The sequence below is a fragment of the Nelumbo lutea genome, chromosome 2 (assembly GCF_056320005.1).
Source record: "Nelumbo lutea isolate HS-2025 chromosome 2, American lotus-T2T, whole genome shotgun sequence".
Classification (NCBI taxonomy): domain Eukaryota; kingdom Viridiplantae; phylum Streptophyta; class Magnoliopsida; order Proteales; family Nelumbonaceae; genus Nelumbo; species Nelumbo lutea.
Genome location: NC_142685.1, coordinates 99,232,536 through 99,246,986, shown reverse-complemented (window position 1 = coordinate 99,246,986; position 14,451 = coordinate 99,232,536). Strand labels below are relative to the sequence as shown.

Here is a 14,451-nt window from a genome sequence, read left to right as displayed (position 1 = left end):
ATTTGTCTCGACCTGTCAGCATGTGGACACATGGAACATCCTGATGACAACTCAGCATTTCCAGCTACCTCAGCTAGCCAGGTACCTCTGCTTGTGGTGACCCGACCTATTGAGGTGCCATGCAACCCACTTCTAGAAGCTAGCCAGCTGTCTCCGACTTTTCTAGGGTCATGCCGTACATTTGCAAGCCTTATCCTTATCCCACCCGGATCGGACGGACTCGATAAGACTTATTAGTTCATGCGAAGTCCATCTCCGGGTGCGAAATTGACTCTAGGTAACTCGGGGCGAGGATCTCATATGTGTTTCGTGAGGCCTAAGACAGCTCGCCTATATAAGGGCTTCACCTCCAACTTTACAAGGTACGCGCAATATTAGCTCTCTTGCTTACAAAGGTCTTTAGCTCGCACTACACTCTTCGCTAACTTAAGCATCGGAGTGCCCACACTGGGTAAGCCACCCCGGGTCCTCTAGTTGAGTTCTCTTGCAGTTCGACCATTCACTTATGTTCTCTTGCAGTTCGACCATCCATTTAAGTAGACCGACGTTCGAGCTGCCATCGAGCTAGGAGCAACCAGACCGTGCACCATTAGATACCACTTGGCCTAATTGATATTCTCATGGGCTCATTCTCTAATTTTTTTTTCTGCTTCAATCATTGATCATTCTCTAATTTCTGATGTCCAACATTTGAGCCTAGACCTATTCATGGGCCGAGCTTTGCCTCTACATTAATAGAATATGTTCAGGCCCAAGCCCGAGCTCGGCCCGACCATTGAGCCTTGGTCTTGAGCCCAAGCCCGATCCTCATTTAAAGCCCAAAGCCTGGGCCCGAAACCCAAGCCTAATTAGAAATTTGAAAAAAAAGATTTTTTCCTTTTTAATTCAATTAAAAGTTGTTTTATTTATAATGAAAGACCTCAAAACCTAAAAAGCTCATTATTACTTGGAAAAAGAGATGAAAAATATTATATATATATGCTTTTTTATTATATAAAATATATTTTTATTAATATAATACATTATCAAGTCGGGCTTGGACTCGGGCCGAGCTTTTTTGAGAAAGCCCGAGCCTGGCCCAAAAAAAGTTAGGCCTGAGCCCGAGCCCATGAGCTTGAAATCTTGTCTAAACCCGACTTAGATCGGGTCGGGCCGGGCCGACCCATCAAGCTACCCGGCCCATGAATAGGTCTATCTGGAGATCGACTTCTATTAGGGCAAACCTATGCCCACAGTGTTCTAACAGTCTTTTGCAACCTTATATTAAAAATATCTCACAATAAAATAAAGCACACAAGTATGGAAGATATTCTAATGCATGGCAATAAAGGCTGCTCGAACGTTTGCCATGACTGAAGCCGAACTCGTCTATTTGAGTCCTCCTCGTCCGGGCGAGACAAGCCCGGGTTCAACAGACGGCAGACGCGACTAAGATCTTATACACGTGCCAAGACTTGTCGCAGACACATGTCTTCACCGTCACACAAACCGACCCAAATGTAGAAGCATATTTTAGTTTCTAAGGATGTTGGGAAAGGATTGAAGGAACGAGCGACAGTCACAAGCTTCACTCAGACTGCGCATTCTCTCAGGTAAAATACTATTTGTTTACCCATTTTATTTTCTAATTAAAAAGTGGAGCATGCCTCTCTTGTGTTGGGGTTTCTCATGTTTTTTCAAGGATTTATTTTCAGAATTTAGTTATATAATTTCTTTTTTCTTCTGTTCTTTAGAAGTACTGAAATATCATTTTGTTAATGCTGGTGGGTTTTCCGTAGAGTCATTTACACTGTTCCTGTATTGCACAACTATCTGAAAGGACTTCAATTGTAGTGCCAGCAATTCTTTTCTTCAATTTGTGGAGATGGGTACTTTGCTCAGGTTGTTTTGGAACCGTTTAAAGTTCAGCACATTGTAGTGCCCGTAATTTCTTTATTCAATTAGAGGAAATGGGTGCTTTGCTCAGGTTGTTGTGGAACAGTTTAACCTTCAGCATGCTAAGATAAAGTATTGTTCAGTGCTTTTGAATAAATAGGAGAGGGGGAAGTGAAAGATTAATAAATTGGGTTCAGATTTCCAAGTGAAAGATTAATAGTTCCTCACCTAATGGGCCAATCCTATTATTATTTCATATAGAAGGATGCGCATTTCTTAATTTATTGTTAGAACATTGTTAACATTGGCATATTTAATGTTCTTCAAGGCTTTTGATGTTCTGTGTTTTAGCCTGTTGGTCACGCAGATTTTGCCAGTTTTGGAGAATGAATTGGTAATTTTCTTTTAAATGCATTAGGCCTAATGTTGGCAATAGATAATTTAGGGTTTGCTAGTTTTGAGATGTTTCATATATACATGCTAATATATTTCAAATTAGAACAGCACAATAAATCACTGTTTCTTTTCTCCTTACTTTCAATGGGCAATGGGATGGTCAAGTGTTTATGGAATTGGCATTCTATTTTTTGTTCTTTATACAAATATATCTGCATAGTTCTTTCTTTCTACCTGTTGGAAGCTTTTTTTTCATTCCTGGCTTCTATCATCTGCATGGAGGGGTATTTGTTTCTTTTTTTTGATAAATAGAGGGATATATGTTTTTTGAAAACAGTAGTTGTTTTTATGCAGTTCTTGTCTCATTTTCCCTGATTTTGCATGGAAAAGGGTTGTTGTATCTTCTTTGTTTGTGCAGCCAAGTATGAGAACCTTCCTAAATTTTATCTAATGAACTAAGTTATTATTCAATCTATGTGGGAAAGTGAGGTTTTTGCCAATCTCTCTTTTTCAATTTAAATAATACCTCCACATTTGGTAAACCTAACCTGTAGTATTTATCAACCTTGGAACTTATTTTATTTCTCATCATCTCATGTGCCATTACTGAAACTGATTTTTTCTCTTGAAACTTTTGTATGCATCTTTGCTCTGTGCATGAAGTGTTTGACATCATCTGGCTTTCTTCAGGAATATAGGTTCAACATTGTTAATGCGTCTTCTCATTTGTTGCCTCTGATGTTACTTTTAGTTGTCTTACTCATAAGTACACTCAGATCTGTTGGTAGTTGTTGAGAGTTTCATATTGTTGCCAATATTTTAAGACCTAAGTTATGAAGTGAGGCATTGAGATCTCCAGAGGATTAAAGCATAATCCTCAAGGGATGTGGTTTAATTCTTGTAAACCTTTAATTTTCCTAAAAAAGAAAAAAAGAAATAATTTGACCAAAGCTATAAAATTCAAAGAAGCAATGGAATATTTAGTAATTTAATAATTGAATGGGGAGGTCAAGTGGGTTTAAACTGGAGAGAAATGAAAGACATTGCCACTAACTTCTTTCCGGAACTGTTCAAAGAAAGCTGGGCAAGAAGACCTTTGCCAGAGAATCTCTTTTTTTTTTTTTTTTTATCAATAACAGAAACTTTTATTAAGAATAAGAATAGAAAAGAAGGATACAGCAGGAGGGAGGGGTAAAATTTCTTAACCCTCCCTAAAAGTAGAATTCAGATTACAACATTGCCCAAGAAAGATTAGCTCTTCCCACCCCTTGTTCGGCCAAAGAGTCTTCCAATGAATTGGCATTCCTCCTAGTCCACTGAAGCTGAATTTCCATGTTTTGAGCCAACTATTTAATTTTCTTTTTCTCATTTAAAAACTTCCACAAACTGAAATCTTCCTTCTGCAGCCAATTAATAGCCAGCCTAGAGTCACCTTCCACCAACATTTTTTTGTTATATATATATATTTGATTTCTTTTGAAGGGCTACACAACAGGGGTAGCCCATTTGCCCACCCCTCTAACCCAGGTGCAGGCGGGATTCAATCCCAAGTCTCTGCTACGACCAGCAGAAGACCTTACCAACTGACTGGTTGGCACCTCCCAACAATTTTCTGATACTCAGCTGCTGGGCTCTTTTAATTCCTTCCAAAACTGCCAAAATATCAGCTCCAGAGAATCTCCCCATCCAATAGGACCCGAATACATGGCAATAATTCGACCTTCTTCATCCCCGAACACTATAGATTTATTTCACTGCTGCCATCAAAGTTCAATTCGGTGAACCCCGTATTTGGAGGAGCCCAAACTGGAATAGGGGTAATTTTCAAGGGAGCTGACCAAGCCACTTCTTTCTAGTTCCTGATTATATCTCCTGCTGAATAACCTTCAAAAAACTCCATAGTCTTAACCCAATGAACCCCCCTTATAGAGATTGATTCAATGATGGCTTCCTTATTTCTTTCTTTTTCATGGAAGGTTCTTTGATTTCTTTCCTCCCACACTGTCCAACATATTTCTGCTCTTACACATCTCCACAAGATTTTACCTCTCCTTTTTAACCCCCTCATTGAAGTAGAGTTAAACAAGCTCTGCACAATTGGAGGGGAGGACCACCTGCAACCAAAGAGAAAGAAAAACCAACACCAGATTTCTGATACAAAAGGGCAGGATACCAGTAAGTGATAGCAGCTCTCACCATTCTCCTTACATAGGATGCACCAGTGTGGGGATAAACACCGATTGGGCCTTTTCATTTGAAGTAAGTCACAATTGTTACCCTTAGCTTCCTTCCTTTCACATTGAAGCCCCTTAACTTCCAGGAGTATAAGTGCTCTGTAAAACTTCCAGGAAAGCACCAAGATGGATTTAACAATTGGCAGAAATGAGAGTAGATCAGTCTCACTAACTTACACTTCAGAAACAGGTGATTAGAGGATTCTGTCTAACACAACACACTTTTTTTTTGAATAAGTAAGGTAAAGATTTATTAAATAACATCGAAGAAAATAGTACAAAGAAAGAGCTCAAGAGGCTGGGCAACCTACTAGGCCAAACTAACAAAGTACCAGACCAACCAAAGATGACAACATAAACCAATGAGCCACCAAACACAGAAACAAATGACCCAAAAAAGCCCAGGTTAGGAAGCAACCACCCACACCCAGGCTATACATAGAACAACCACAAAAGCCAATAAAGGCACGGGCTTGGGAACACCAGAGGAACCTGGGCGACACACACACACACACACACACTACACTACACTACACCGCAAAATAAATAACCAGCCCTTAGACTGCAGCATTTCTACCTCTGCCACCTCTACCCCTACCTTGGAGGCTTGGATACTTCGAGACTTCACCAACATATCACTGTATAACTTTGACAAAAATTTGGCTTTCTTGCAGCCTGAAAGACAATCCAGGCTATCAAATGACCAATTCGAAATGTCATTGCTCACAGTGGTTTGGTCATGACCATGTTCCACCTGGCCTTTCTTTGAATGTGCACGTATTTCTTGGTCCCCTAGCTCTTTCGCTTTAAGCCATTCCCACATACTTTCCTCACCCTCTGGACAAGTAATGCCGAGGAACTTCCCACCTGCATCTCTAACTCCACCCTTGTTCAATGGACTTAGGATCCAAACTCCCATCCTTGGTGAAATAAACAACTCTGTCACTCTCTTACTGAAGCTCTTTTGATCTGGCACCAAAGCAATGGTTCTTGCCTACCGCTAAATCAGACTTCACCGGAAGGGGGCCATTTGCACTAGAAGAAGCCTCTTGAAAGCCTAAACTTTCAGCATCTGCTCTGGTTGCCACACTCCCTGGATCCTCGACAGCATGTTGAGGGGAAAGTGGAGTGGGAGAACCACCACCTAACAATTTCTCAAAAGTGAGGATTGAGTCCCTTGCAGATAACTTCCAACACGTATTCTTAAAACCAACATGCTTAGAAGACCCCCTTGAGAATCCCAAGACCTTTAGGTTTTGAGAAAAATAATTAGAGAACTGGGTTATGGATTCCTTTGGCCCGTTGAGTCTGTTCCATATGGATTTTAATGGGACGACCTGGCTAGTAAGAGGTTTGGACCCAAGAACAGAGTTTGGCCCAAGAGTTTCAACATCCACATTTGCACTGAAACCCAAAACTAGATCCATACCTGTACACGATCTAAACTTTGAATTGCTTTCTCCACTTGAGTAGCTTCTTGGCACTTGTTACTAGCGGAAACTAGGTTTAAATTTAAAATTGAACTTGAAACTTTGAGTGGTGCCAATTCTTTCTCCATGATATCTGCTGTAGTTGGAACAATGGCGAGTTCCCCAGTCTTTTCGGAAGACAACGTCAAACCATCAACCACAGCAACTCCTGCACTTCCCTTGTTAAACCTATTTTTGGGTCTCCTTTGATGATGACAGCGACTATACTGACTGAACCTCACATGCTGAGATTGTGGAGGCTGAGTTCTGGCATCACCAGCCATAGTTTCTAGCCCACCTTGCTCTGTAGGTTGGTTCTGCACAAGAGGTTCAACCATCGGAGACACAACCATCCCCTTGAGAGAGGAAACCACTGGGTTCTGCTTCCTAACACTGACCTCAAAATGTTCAGGCTCTTCAACCACTAACCTTGCCAAAATCGTTTCCCCATCTACCTCTAGTGGGATGGAGCTCCAGAAAACAAAAGGAGACTGGGCCCAAATCAATAGTCTTAATGGTTGTAAAGATTGCCAATCCTCGTTTTCTGGGTTGATGCTGGTGAAACTGCTGAGAGCGTCCCCCAATTCTTTATTTATTTATTTTTTGATAAGTAAAGAAGAAATTTTATAAATGTATATCAAAAGCAAGTGATACAATAAGTTTCCTTCATAGAGGCGCAGGGTGCAGCCTCAAAATACCAAAAGATTACAATATAGCCCAGAAAAGGTTATCGCTATGCACCCCTTGCTTAGCTAGACAATCAGCTTGTTAAAGTGTGCCGAATAGGGGTAGTTTAGTCTTCTTATGCTTGTTAAGTAGCTTGCTTATGTGGCAGTGTTATTAGAGTCACTTTGCCCCACACTTAAGTAAGGGCATTTTTGTCTTTGTAAAGATCATTAGAAACTAATGAAGATTAAGGGGGTTGACTGTAGGGGTAATCTAACAGATTTCGACATACCCTTATTTTCTTTCTTCTTCTTCTCTTCTTCCTCTTCTCCTTCCTTCTCTTCCTGGTTCGGACTACTGTACCAGCATTCAAAACATGGTATCAGAGCCATGCTCCTGACCTACTTCAGTTGGTAAAGCACCTCAGCAGTGTTCGTGACTCTCATCCTTCGTTTTTGGTCAGTCTATGGAGAGAACTGGTTCGCCCTAGGTCTGAAACATCACAGGTCGTCTCTCTCTGCTGCGCATAACCTTCTTCATCAAGGAAAGTGACTTCAGCAGTGAATGGTTGGTTGATATTCTCAAAGGAAGGTCAGTTATCTCTTCTTCTTGTGTTACTGATATTTCTGGGTAGAAACCCTACAAGAAGCTGCTAGTATCGATCAGAACCTAGGGAACTAGGTTCATTGTTGCCCTAGAAAGGGCTGTGTGTGCAGTGGCCGAATGATGTAGGGGCTGCTGTAAGTTGTTGAGTGGTGTTAGGGCTGCTGTGAGTGGCCGAGTGGTGTGAAGTGTAATGCTGTGACTTAGCCGAGTTTTTTTTGTGGGTGTGTAGTGCCCTCTTAAAATTGTTAAACTAGTCTGAACTGGGTGTAACAGGTTTAACTATGTTGTGGTGCTTATGTTGCACAATCCCTATTGAGTGGATGTAAGAGGGCTTACATGTGATTAGTGAGTGTTAAATTGATGCCTATGTGGTCAGTGGTGTTGTGAAATCAGCAGTAGTGTGAATAAGAACAAGGTGTGTGTACCCACTGCTATGTTTAGGAGTTGCTATAGGTGCTAGAACATCAATATTTGAATAACAACAATCAGCTTGTTGTTGAGAATTCAGGTTAGAGGCAACTGTGAAAGAGTACAATGGCAGCAATAGGAGATGGGTATAATGATTAGAAACCTAGTGTGGTGGTTTCCTCTGACTACCTAGGTGTACAGATGACCTCAATTAAACTGAATGGGGAGAACTATGTTTCATGGGCTAAATCTGTGGAAGTTTTTCTCAAGGCAAAGAGGAAAGCAAAGCACATAAAAGATGAGAAACCATCGGCTGACTCCCCAGGGTTTGATGATTGGGAACAAGAAGATGCTCAAATCATGACTTGGCTATGGAACAGTATGGAACCCAAAATCAGTACCAACTTCATGTTTCTTGATACAATTAAGGATATATGGGAACATGCTAAGAAGTTTTATTCTGGACAAGATAATACAACAAGAGTATATCAACTTTATCAGGAGTACTTTGATTTGCAACAAGGAAACAAAACGCTAGAAGAGTACTATGCTTGCATGAAGAATATAAGGAATGAACTCAATGTCTATCATCCCCTCACTCCAGATATCAGAGTATGAACCAATTAGAGCCCAAATATTAGGGGGCTCCACCCTTCCTACACTTGAGGAATTATTCTCACGGTTTCACAGAATTTCTTTGGGACAGACAGAGAATCCCACACAGTCTGATAGATCAACACTTGTGACTGCTAAAGGAGGTGGACACAGTGCAAAGGGGGGAGGACATGCCTTCCGAGGAGGTCGTGGCAGTTCCATGATTAGTTGGGGGGTGGTCGTGACTTAGGGGGAGGCCGTGGCAGAGGGAAGAATAACTCTGCAAGGAAGTGTACTCATTGTGGCAGGGAAGGACACATAGTGAATTTCTGTTATGACCTACATGGCCCTCATTCTAAATGGGCTAATCATGCTGTAGCAGGTGAGGTTGACATCAGTCACTGTAAATAGGCAAACCAAACTCCTCCCACTACCACACTTGCCCATTCAGGTATTGCTTGCATGCCATCTAAAACCTCTCCCTGGATTATTGACTCTGGAGCCTCAGATCATATGATCGGGACTCCAGGTGTGTTTTCTTCTCTTTCTAAAACCTCCACATCACAAACTGTTCCACTTGCCAATGGGTCCTCATCTCCCATCTATGGTGTTGGTAATGTTGACATGGCTTCTGTGCCCTTATCATCTGTTTTATATGTACCTAAGTTTCCATTCAATCTTATGTCTGTTAGTAAAATAACCAAAGCTCTTAACTGTTTTGTTACCTTCTTTCCTTCCACTTGTGTTTTCCAGGATCTTAAGATGGGGAAGAAGATTGGTGGGGGGCATGAAACTGGTGGATTGTATTACCTTGATAGTGGTGGATCTTCAATTGCTCTTCAGACTTCACTTACTCCTCTACAATGGCATTGCCGACTGGGATATCCATCTCTAAAGGCTCTCAAGATGTTGGTTCCGTCATTGAGTCAGTTGTTAGTTTTGCAATGTGAGTCATGTCAGTTTGGTAAACATCGTCGTGTGTCTTTCAGTCCAAGAGTTGAGAGTCGTATGTTGAGTCCTTTTTCTTTGGTCCATTCAGATGTTTGGGGTCCAATCAAAATATAGTCTTATAATGGGTACAAGTATTTTGTCTCCTTTATTGATGATTGTTCAAGATTGACATGGATTTATTTAATGAAAGAAAGAAGTGAATTATTTTCCATTTTTCAAAAATTCCATGCTGAAATACGCACATAATTTGGTGTTCCAATCAAAGTTCTCCGTTTAGATAATTGTCGTGAATACTTTCTTACTTCATTTCAATAGTATTTAGAACAACATGGCATTATTCATCAGACCTCATGTGCATTCACCCCTCAACAAAATGGGGTTGCTGAACGGAAGAATCGTCAGCTTCTTGAAACTGCTCGGTCTATGCTTCACCACATGAATGTTCCTAAACAGTTTTGGAGCGATGCTGTACTCACTGCATGTTTTCTCATTAATCGGATGCCCTCTTTTATTCTTCATGGTCGGTCTCTCTTCTCTATCTTGTTTCCCACTTTATCTCCATTTCCATTAACTCCTCGTGTCTTTGGCTGTGTGTGCTTTGTCCACAATCTGAGTCCTGGAATAGACGAGCTAGATGCACGCTCAATTAAATGTGTCTTTCTTGGCTACTATCGGACTCAAAAAGGGTACAAGTGTTATAATCCCATTACCCAAAAGTGCTATGTCTGCCCTGATGTCACATTTTTTTAGTCTGTATCCTTCTTCTCAAGTCCTGATGCATCATTGTCTTCACCCTCACCTCCTCTTCCTCTTCCTGTCAGTGATCTGGTGCAGATGCTGTTATGGGAGTAGACTCATCACCTCATCCAACGCAGGTCACCACCGAACGACCACCAATCCGACAAGTGTATACACGTCGAACAACACCGACCCCTCCTCCAACTTCTACCTCATCTGTGGATCCTCTCATGGCTCCTACTACTGAACCTTTAGACCTTGATCTACCCATTGCCTTACGGAAAGGTAAACGTAGTTCTACCCTCCATCCCATTTCCAATTTTGTTTCATTATCTCGTCTTTTTACCTCACATCGCCAGTTTGTTTCACTTTTGTCCTCTATTTCCATACCTAACAATGTTCAAGAAGCTCTTAGTTCACCTGGATGGCGGCGGGCAATGGAGGAGGAACTCTCTGCTCTTCAACATACCCAAATGTGGGAACTTACTACTCTTCCACCTGGTAAGCATGCTGTGGGCTGTAAATGGGTGTATACTGTGAAATACTTGCCAGATGGTAGTGTGGAGCGTCTGAAGGCCAGACTTGTTGCTAAAGGTTACTCACAGTTGTATTGAGTGGACTACATGGAGACATTCTCTCCGATGGCTAAGATTGGTTCTATTCGTGTACTAATCTCCCTGGCAGTTATGTATGATTGGCCTCTCTTTCAGCTTGACATAAAGAATGCCTTCCTCCATGGTGATCTGGCGGAGGAGGTATATATGGAGCAACCACCTGGGTTTGTTGCTCAGGGGGAGGATGGTAAGGTGTGCAAACTGAAGAAGGCAATTTATGGGTTGAAGCGATCTCCACGTGCTTTGGAATGAAACAATGCCAGGTTGATCACTCAGTGTTCAGCTGACTCAGAAGCTGGGAAGATCTTATTAGTGGTCTATGTGGATGATATTGTCATTATTGGTAGTGATAAATTGGGGATTGACAAACTAAAGGTATTTTTGCAAAATCATTTTCAAACAAAAGACCTTGGAACATTAAAGTATTTCTTGGGAATAGAAGTTGCTAGGTTAAAACAAGGTGTAAATCTGTGCCAAAGGAAATATGTTCTTGATCTATTGGAAGAAACATGGCTGTTAGGTGCAAAACCGACTAAGACCCCTATGGAACCAAATGTTAAGTTGAGTAGTGATATAGGAGAAGTATTTGAAGATCCTGGAAGGTATAGATGACTAGTGGGAAAGCTGAATTATCTGACTATCACGAGACCCAACATCTCCTTTGCAGTCAGTGTGGTGAGTCAATTCATGCAGAACCCTTGTTTACCTCACTGGGATGCAGTCCTTAGAATTGTGAGGTATCTGAAAGGAGCTCCATGCCGTGGGCTATTGTATAAATCATGAAGAAAACTTGAAGTAGTTGGGTATACAGATGCAGACTCGACAGGCTCATTGAATGATAGAAGATCTACTACAGGCTATTGCACATTTCTTGGAGGAAATCTTGTGACATGGAAGAGTAAAAAGCAGGTGGTTGTGGCTAGAAGCAGTGCTGAAGCCGAGTATAGGGCCATGGCGCACACTACCTGTGAATTAGTGTGGTTGAGGAATCTCCTACAAGAAATTGGATTTTACATGGATAAACCTATGGGATTGTACTATGACAACCAAGCTGCACTCCATATCTCATCCGACCCTGTCTTTCATGAGAGAACAAAGCACATAGAGGTTGATTGCCACTTTGTGAGGGAGAAGGTCCTTGCTGGAGAGATAAATACAGAACATGTGGGCTCTAATGACCAGTGGGCAGATTTGTTTACAAAAGCTCTAAGCTCAGGGAAAGTGAACTATCTATGTAACAAGTTGGGATTATATGACATATATTCTCTAGGTTGAGGGGGAGTGTTAAAGTGTGCCGAATAGGGATAGTTTAGTCTTCTTATGATTGTTAAGTAGCTTGCTTATGTGGCAGTGTTATTAGAGTCACTCTGCCCCACACTTAAGTAAGGGCATTTTTGTCTTTGTAAAGATCATTAGAATCTAATGAAGATTAAGGGGGTCGACTGTAGGGGTAATCCAACAGATTTCGACAGACCCTTATTTTTCTTTCTTCTTCTTCTCTTCTTCTTCCTCTTCTCCTTCCTTCTCTTCCTGGTTCGGACTACTGTAGCAGCATTCAAAACACAGCTAAACCCATTTACTGATCTCCTTTCCCGTTAATCCTCACTGTTAGAAGTGAGCCATTTAAGTCACTTCACCTCTTCCCTGTAAGCCCAAACAACAGATTCCGGAGACTTGGCCAACTAATAATCAACTTGGAATCCCCCTCAATAAGTAACTTGTCAACATTCAGATCCTTGGCCAATTGTACCCCTTGCAAAACAGCTTGAAGCTCTGCTTTGGTTGAGTCTCCAACACCTAGCGGATCCAAGAACATAGCAACTATGCCGCCTTTTGCAGCTTGGAATACCCCTCCTACTCCTGAAGGCCCTGGGTTCCCCAAACTTCTGCCATCAAAATTGAGTTTAATGAATCCGTATTCAGGAGGAGCCCATTCTATCAAAGGCTTGATCTTTACCATTGAGCTCCTTTCTATTGCTCCCTAGTTCCTCCACAGATCATCATAGGAAATCAGAGAGAAAATAGCTAGTGTTTTGGCCCATAGAATGGCCTTGCTGACTGTTAGCTGATTACAAGTTGTATGTTGGATGATTACAATCAGAGAGAAAATATCTAGTGTATAGGCAATTTACATTAAGTTATATGTTGGATGATTACAAGTTGGTCTTAAGTTAGCTGATGTGTCTCTCACTTAAGTGAGGGCACAAGAGTTATTCTGATTTGTTTTTTAGAAAGGTATAAATAAAACCTAGCCGATTAGAGAGAGTAGTTCTCTAGTTCGGCTAGACCTATTTTCTCTTCTTCTCTTATTTTCCTCTCATCTCTTCTCTCTACTGTTTCTACAGGTTCCTCTTCTCCTTATTATTTCGAAATATAGGAACACTGTATACCTGAATTCTGTCATGGTATCAGAGCCACGATAACCAGTTCAGATAATTTTTTTTTCTTATATTCAGCGCACATCTTCCTAGGGTTTTGCAGATTTCTCATCGGTCGATAGGAGTTTCACAGACTAAAAAGGACTGATCGTTTTTTTGTTCCGGAGGTTTTCATGCCTCCAATGGGTAGAGTTGTTGCTGTTTTGTGTGGTTGGTAGAAAACCCTCTACTTGGCAGTTCGAAGAGGGCTGGTTTCAGGTGTGAAGTTGAGTGACGGTGCAAGTCTGGTTGGTGGGGGTTTAGATAGGTAGACTTCATGGGTGTAGCAGTGAGGAACAAATCGTGATGTGTTGCAGAATCTAATTCCCTATTTGTGAGGTGTATTGTGATGGTTTATGGTGCTGAAAGTGGAAGAAAACAGTGGTGTTGTTGCTGAAAGTGGTGAACAACAGTAAGTGTTGTTGCTGAAACCTATGATAGTAAGTACCCTAATAGTAATCAGTCGTTGGTGTGTAGTGTGGTGACTAATTAGTGAAGTGGAGTGACAGACTAGTGGTAGAATTTCTTTCATTTTCCTTGTGCAGTCATGGGAGACATCCGTGAATGCAAGTCTAGTGTGATTGGTCCTTGTTTCAGCTTGACATCAAGAATGTTTTTTTACATGGTGATCTCCTTAAGGAAGTGTACATGGAGCAACCACTAGGGTTTGTTTCTCAGGGGGAGGGTGGTAAGGTATGTAGACTTAAGAAGGCTATTTATGGGTTTAAACAGTCTCCCTGTGCATGGTTTGGCAGATTCAGTGAAGTGGTGAAGAAATTTGGCATGAAACAGTGTCAGGTTGACCATTCCGTACTTAGCTATGAGTCCAGTGCTGGGAAGATTTTATTGGTGGTATATGTAGATGATATTGTTATCACTGACAGTGATAGACCAGGGATTGATAGGTTGAAGACTTACTTGCATGATCACTTCCAGACAAAGGATTTTAACAAATTAAGATACTTCTTAGGGATATTAGTAGCGAGCTCCAAGCATGGTATTAATTTGCGCCAAAGGAAATATGTTCTTGATCTATCAGAGGAGATAGGGTTGTTAGGTGCTCGACTAGCTGAAACACCCATGGAACTGAATGTCAAGTTGAGTAGTAATGCAGGTGAGGAGTTTGAAGATCTTGAAGGTATAGAAGGTTGGTAGGTAAGTTGAATTACCTAACCATCACTCGACTTGGTATTTCATTTGCAGTTAGTGTAGTGAGCCAATTTATGCAGAATCCTCGAATTCCACATTGGGAGGCAGTTCTAAGAATTGCATGATACTTAAAGGAGCTCTAGGTCGTGGTTTGTTATATAAGAGTGGAGGAAATCTTGAGATAGAGGGATACACGGAAGAAAGCAAGTATTGTTTGGAGCTTCATCCCTTTTGCAGTATGTTGGTCTATTTGGAGGGAGAGAAACAAAAAAGTATTCGAGAATAGGGCCAACAATATAGAATACCTGGTAGCATCAGTGTCCAATCTGATATC

General features: G+C 41.3%; 1 protein-coding gene across 3 annotated transcripts in view; it reads left to right on the top strand.

The window, feature by feature from the left end:
- The first annotated feature begins 1,291 nt into the window (after positions 1-1,291).
- Positions 1,292-14,451, top strand: part of LOC148872270 (uncharacterized) — a 59,929-nt gene continuing 46,769 nt past the window's right edge. The window contains exons 1-2 of one of the 3 annotated variants that reach the window (XM_088968239.1): positions 1,547-1,592; positions 1,779-1,881. The gene's annotated coding sequence lies outside the window, so the exon portion shown is untranslated. Of the gene's footprint in view, positions 1,593-1,778; positions 1,882-14,451 lie in introns of all 3 variants that reach the window. The other 2 variants (XM_088968238.1, XM_088968240.1) reach the window with 2 other exon arrangements.